This window comes from Anser anser (genome assembly GCF_964211835.1).
Source record: "Anser anser genome assembly, contig: HAP1_SCAFFOLD_101, whole genome shotgun sequence".
Taxonomy (NCBI): Eukaryota; Metazoa; Chordata; class Aves; order Anseriformes; family Anatidae; genus Anser; species Anser anser.
The window spans coordinates 339,892-346,615 of record NW_028154042.1 but is presented as its reverse complement, the minus strand read 5'-3'; the positions used below and the strand labels follow the sequence as shown (position 1 = coordinate 346,615).

Genomic DNA, 6,724 nt, shown 5'->3' with positions numbered 1-6,724 from the left:
CAAAACTGGCTAATAACTGTTCAGTGATTTTTGGACCTTTGTAGCACTAGAGTAACAGCAGTACACTCTGCAGCATAGTTGCAAGTACGTGGGAATAATCTCTTTTTTTCTCTGAAAGGTGTGAGGCCTCTATTTCACCCTACTAAAGATTTTACCACCAACTGTACTGCTAGCATTGAGACACTGCAACTTCTGTGCTTGTATGAGATGCAGGACAGGTTCCTTAAGGTGTCGCAATTTTTTGTCTAAACCTAGTGTTGAGATCAAAAAAGGGATTGCTACTAATTTCGTACGTATCAATAACCAGGACAGAAGACATGCTGCATATAGGAATTAAACTTTTTCTAAAGCTCTAGTACATGAACATATCAAATCCCGCAGATTTTTTCTAGTATGGTTTCAGAGGTCTTACTTGATGGACATAAGCGCACAAGTGAAGACAAAAGATACTCTGTTTACCTGAAGTACTGGTTTGGACCCCAAATGAAAAAGCTGGCTTTGCTTGCTCAGGTTCCTTCTCTGATGGTTTAACGAAACTGAAGTTGAACATAGGTTTTGCTGTGCTCTCTTCTTTTGTACGCTCGGACTTCCCAACTGAAAAGCTAGGCTGTGTCTTTGACTCTTCAGTGTCAGCTTTCTTTCCAAACACTAACGGAGCAGCAGTAGTGACAGAATCCTGCTTCTCTTCTGTCCTTCCCAAAATAAACTGTGAGGCAGCTGCAGACTCTGCACCTGAACACTCTGAGTGAACACCGAATGTAAATGATGGCAAGGCAGCATTTTGTGGACGCAGTCGCAGTACCAAAACCTGAAGAAATAAGTGAATGTCAAGTCCGTAACCCACGGTGTATCTGCAGTACGTGAAGGTTTGAACTACATTCTAGTCCTGATCTTTCCAGTCAAAACTGTTTAACAAACAACCAACCAAACAGTAAAACAAACAAGAAAACCCCATGCTTCCTCTCTACATAAAACTTTTCACAATTGTGTTTTCTGCCCACCACCTGGCTTTAAAAAGTATACGAACTTCTTTGAAAGATCATGTTTTTAGTCTGAACTCCAAATGAACAACGTGTAGGGCATGTAAAGAACAAGCACGTCATTAATGAAAGCTTTTCTCTAAAAAGGATAAACTTATTCTTGGGGAAAAGTGTGGAAACAGAAGTTATCTAGGCAATATTCCTACAGGAAAAACGAATAATTTTGCCACACCTCAAAGGAAAAAATAATTGTGCTTAACAGGTAAGAAAATAAAAAAAATCAGAGCAAACCAAAAAATAAATCACAGAATATGCATCCTCGTTTTAATCATTAAGGATTACCTTTGAGCTCTGCTTTGGTGCTTGGCTTTGCACTTTCACAGGCTACACACTTCGTGGCCTCTGCTTTGTTTTGAACCAAGCAGGTCTCCCAATCCCAGCTTCCTTCAGGCTTCTTAAATTTGTCTAAATCCAGAAATTCTCCAGAAGGAGCAGAAAATGCAGATGCACTGCTACTGGTCACAGGTGTTGGACCCTCTGTGAGACAAACAAGACAGTTAACCATCCTGTTTGAACATGAACTATAAAATGAACATTAACTTTTAAATTTGATTTGTCAAATCCCACAGAAATGTTCAAAACTACTCCGCAACTCCCCCCCCCGCCCCTGAAAAAAATAAAAGCCACCAAAAACCCACAAAGAAACAAACAAACAAACAAAAAAACCAGAGTGGAACTCAAAGCTTCCAAACAACACACAACTCTGTTCAGCACACAAGCTTCTGCTGCTGTTGACCACAGTGTAACCTCCATAAAGAGGCCTGACAGGTGCCTTTTAAAAAAAAAGGTGCCTTTTAAGAGAGAAGCAGAAGATAACGCTTCAAATTCAAAACCGGAAAGACAAGAATGGCTCTTCCCTTCCACGGCACACGCAGAAAACTTTTATCCTAGTATTACTTGCATCGCTCTTCCTCCTGACAAGTGCAACGTAACCGTGCAATTCACTGCACCATGGTCACAGTAAACCCCTCATTTCCAAAATTCCTCCTTGCAATGGCAAGAGCCTCAGACAAAGATGCCGACTGACCGCTCAGAGGTTGGAAGTCCAAGAGAATCAACTCTGTCTGAAATCCATTATCTTACCTCAGGAAATTTCAGTCTTACCGCACAGGATGATTACAAAAGCCCGGTCTAGTCCATCTTAATTTGTTTCTTCCACGATATATTTGCACAGGTGTTTTTCGATGTAATGGCATGTTAAATGACATTTAGAGTCAAAGTTAGAATTAGAATCGTATTTTAAAAACAATACAACCACGCTCAAAATCAATTACGGTCACACACAATGGGAAACAACCCAGTACTGCCCTGAAGAAGTTACCCAGCGGGTCACTCGCTTTCTTGAAGCCTACCACTGACCTTCATAGGCATCTCTCTGCTTTAGCTTAAGACTAGTTAAGACTACACTGTCTTGAAATCTGGCTTCACATCTCCCCTCAATTACATACAAACGGTGAGTAGAGGCATTTTGGACACATTCTGTAATTTTTTTTACTTATTTTTTGAAAGAGAAAAACGCAGTCATTTTTAACTCTTTCTATGGAGTTCTCATTTTCGCCAGTGAAAAATCACTATGTTGTTTTTAAATTAAGTCACTCACTTCAGCCACCTTCCCTCACCAGCTGCAAAGCCGGGGGTATCTGCATTGATCCAGCTCCGTACTAATACATTTCACAATCAGTTCAATTTATGCGACAGGCTGGAACCTGGGCTGAGACCTCTGAAGTGCCTGTAAACCAATCCTGCAGACAGCCGCTAATCCATCAACCGTACCTGGGAATCGTGTTGCTTAAAATATTCCATATATGCAACGTACTTTTATTCTGTACAAGATTCACAGAGGCTAGGATGGAAACAACAGGAAAAAAAGGACCATACCTGGTTTCTCAGACTGACAGGCTACACATTTGTTATCTTCCGTCTTATTTGGTACAAGGCATATTCCACAGTCCCAAGAGCCTTTCGCCTTCTTAAATTTGTCTCCAAAGCCCAGAGTGGCTGTTGTGTCAGTGCTGCTCGAGGAGGATGTCACTGTCACCGAGCTGTCTGTGACCACTGGTCATGTCAGAGCAGGCATTACTCCCGTTCCAGGTTTTGGTGTCTCACATGCTATACATTTTGTAGCTTCCGGTTTGTTTTGGACAAGACATGTATCACAATCCCACGTTCCAGGTACTGTTTTGAATTTGTCTCCAAAGCCCAGCATCCCTGCTGGGGGCGCTGCTGGCTTTGAGGTGTCGCATTGACTTGAACTTACTGTCTGTTTCATACTCTCAACTGTTGACGCTTTAGTAGCTTGACAAGTTACACATTTGTCCTTTATGTCTTTGTTTTGCAGAAAAGGGTCACATGTATCAGATTGCCAGTACGATGCTTGTTTAGAAGTCTCTTTACCTGCAGAAAAAGTTGTTATTGCAGGCCTAGTATAAACCACTGTGCTTGTTGTAGGTTGTGCAGACGTAGAAGAGCGTGTTTTCAACAATCCAAAGTCTAGGAAGCAAGAAAAAAAAGTCTTCCTGTTAGCGCAGCACCTCACTACATGTAACTAAGTGACTTTACTAGAGGGCAAAAATTTCAACTCAGGTGCCAATGGTTACAACTAGACATTCAGACCGAGCGCAACAGGAAGTCCCCAGAAATCTTATCTAAACGGATGAAATTTCATCTGCTGCACTGGGTCACAACAGAACATTTCGTTAAAGCTTCATTTAACTCTTTGTTTCCAAGCAAGCTTTAAATCAACATTTTCACTGGTCGATACAAGTACAAACAGACAGTAGCTGACTGAAATCTGACAGTCCAACGTGGAATGGAAATAATACAATTTGATTAAGACGCGATGCCCAATCGAATCAAATTTCTAAAGCTCCTCCTTCCGTAGCAGATGACTCAAATCTACTCCAGTAACTGTACAGAAGTTTGTACTCGGAGCAGCAATCCATGCGGTATTTTCCCACAGATGCTGAATATTAATTAAATAATAAAAACTCAAGACAATTGAACAACTGTCTAATTTTCTATAATCTTTTTCAAAATGCATCGGACACAGGACAACTCCTTATTTAAAAGGTGGCAATTTTAACAGGAAAGACAAGCTACTAATACAGAAAGACTAAAGGAAATGCATCTTAAACAGCAGCTCAAGTTGCTTGTAAATCTACCTTGAACATAGTTGTTTTGTGGTTTGTTTGTTGGGTTTTTTTTAGTCAAAAATGAAGTCTTTGAACAATGTGGATTTAGATTCTGCTTCTTTTAAACCGATAAAGAAAGTGAATGTCACTTCACTCAGAGGTCTTTCCTTAAACAAAATGCACAATGTATTTTCTCTCACTTAGCTCTTTCCAACAGAGAAATGTGCTGCCTTCTTAACAAGTATGTAAGTTAGAAGAAGACTTTTGGGAAAAGATCAAATTCAATAAAGCCCTTTTTCTTAAAAGATATCTTTTCCACAGACACACTTTATGAAACTGTTGAAAACAATTGCAATTGCTTAAAAACAAAATTCAGAAAAGGGTTTTTAACGTAAAACACTCCACTTCTGTTTGCAGTTTAAATTTTAATCCACAGGAGCCATTGTAAGCTAAGGCCCAAAGATTCGCAGCTTTCGCCATGTATTTGGAACTGAAGCTCTTTCCTATTCTTTCTTCACCTGGGCTGAAGGTGGGACAGGAGTGTTGAGTTTTACAAACATTTCCTTTTCAATTCCACAAATTGTATTTACTTAAAATGAAACACCGATTATCTGGCTAATTCTCTTAGTACCTCATTTACAATTACATCCTAACACGTAAAGGAGATGCAACCCATCTGCTTTTCATCTTGCAGTTTTACTTCCAGCAACAAACACCACTTAGAATAGAAGGGGGCAGATGCACCCTAACAAACGCAGCGCTTAATGTAATGCTCTCCTACATTCATATTTATAGCAGATACTCTATTAACCATAAGTCGTGTGTTGGTTTTTTTTTAATAAAAAATGCTAGCGTATTTTTTGCAGCATCTTTTTAAAAGGAGTTCATTATCTCACCAGGATTTTTTAGAACGTCTAAGACGCTTCCTTCCTTTAAGACGTGGGCAGTGGTGAAGGGACCACCAGCAAAATCTTTGACCTCCTCTTTCTGTGTGTTGATGTTGGTTGAGGTGGTGGTGTCTTTTGAAACAAAAGAAAACAAAAACAGCTTTCACAATGTGACCTAGTTAGAGCAGATTATACTCACTTTTGTTAGAAACAAGAATTTCCAGCTTTCATGCTTCTCACATAAGAATCTTCACAAATTCTACTTACTTTGCAATGCTTTATGATTACAAGCAAAACAAAAAGCAACAAAACAAAACAAAAATTATAAAAGCAGATCTGTCACTGGAAAAATACTGCAGAAGTCCAACACTGCCTGGAATTGCTAGCATGCGCAGACAGGACAGATTGAAGATTTAATAAAGAAAAAAAGGAAAATCAGCACTTCAGATCTGAAGTGCTAAAGTTTCAGTTACCTAGGGTAAGAAGGCGTCACTGGAGTACCACTGGGTCCAGAAAGTTCTGCCGATTTTACAACGGGAACACTAAATGTAAACCCAATCTGCTATGAACAAGAGAGGTTTTTCAGATTCTCAAGCCACAGGAACTTCAATCGAATGCACACACAAAACCAAATCTGAAAGCTGCTCTTCACATTTGTAGCACGCATGCTGAATGACAAATTATAAGCCAGAAGCCTACATACTTTTCTCCATCAAGGCAGATTCTGCTTTAGTGTTCTGCAACAGCCTACTAAATGCCTAAGAAAAAAAGTCAAGCTCCTTTATTATTTTACTTACAGAAGACGTAGGTAGCACTTCTGCCTCAGTAGATTTCACAACTGGAGATGAAAACGCAAACTCAGGACTGCTAACAGTACTTGTTGGTTGTATCTGTATTTTCAAAAGAATTAAAGGTTTATATTTAAGAGCAACAACTACCTGAATTCACTACCCAACAGAAGTCCCGCAGTGACGTCGAAAAACCTGATGTTTGAGTTATTTTGCAGATAAAAGTAATAATAAAACACAGGGAAGTTTCCAAGTGGGTATAGGACAATATCTTCAAAACCAAATTCCAGAAACTGAGAGGAAAAGCTGGAGATGCTACTTAGGTCTAAATGCACGGAAAAGCAAGCCAGGAAGCTGAAGAACGGCAAACTCAGCCCAATGATACTCCAAGAACTTCAGCAAACACCTCAACATGTTAAAGCAGCTGTCTACTTCAAACCGTACAAAAAATATTTCAAGTACTCTGGAACAGATTAATGTTTATTTTATTGCAATAATATGCCAATTATTGCACCCTAGGCTCATTCTATGTGAGGCTTATATGACCACGTTACCTCTAATTTAATAACTTAAATAAAGTTGTGGTTTAACCATTGCAGGCAACTAAGCACCACACAGCCACTCGCTCACTCCCTCCAAATGGAACAGGGAAAAGAACTGGAAGTAAAGAAGTAAAGTTGTTAAATTTGAGGTAGCATTAATGACTCATCGCATGTAATGGCTACCTGGAAAGACAAATGCCATAACCCTGTACATACTCCCCACTCCTTCCCCTTCTTTCCCCCAGCATTTATTGCTGAGCACGATGCTAAATGGTGTGGAATATCCCTTCGGTCCTCTGGGCTCCGCTGTCCTGGCTGAGTGCCCTCCCAGCCTCT

General features: G+C 39.9%; 1 long non-coding RNA gene across 1 annotated transcript; it reads right to left on the bottom strand.

The window, feature by feature from the left end:
* Nucleotides 1–2,703: 2,703 nt before the first annotated feature.
* On the bottom strand, nucleotides 2,704–5,919 carry LOC310890920. Its single transcript, XR_014577350.1, has 3 exons — nucleotides 5,856–5,919; nucleotides 5,068–5,190; nucleotides 2,704–3,530 (listed from the first exon to the last, which is right to left on the bottom strand). It is a non-coding gene; the product is annotated as an uncharacterized lncRNA (long non-coding RNA).
* Between the last annotated feature and the right edge of the window lie 805 nt (nucleotides 5,920–6,724).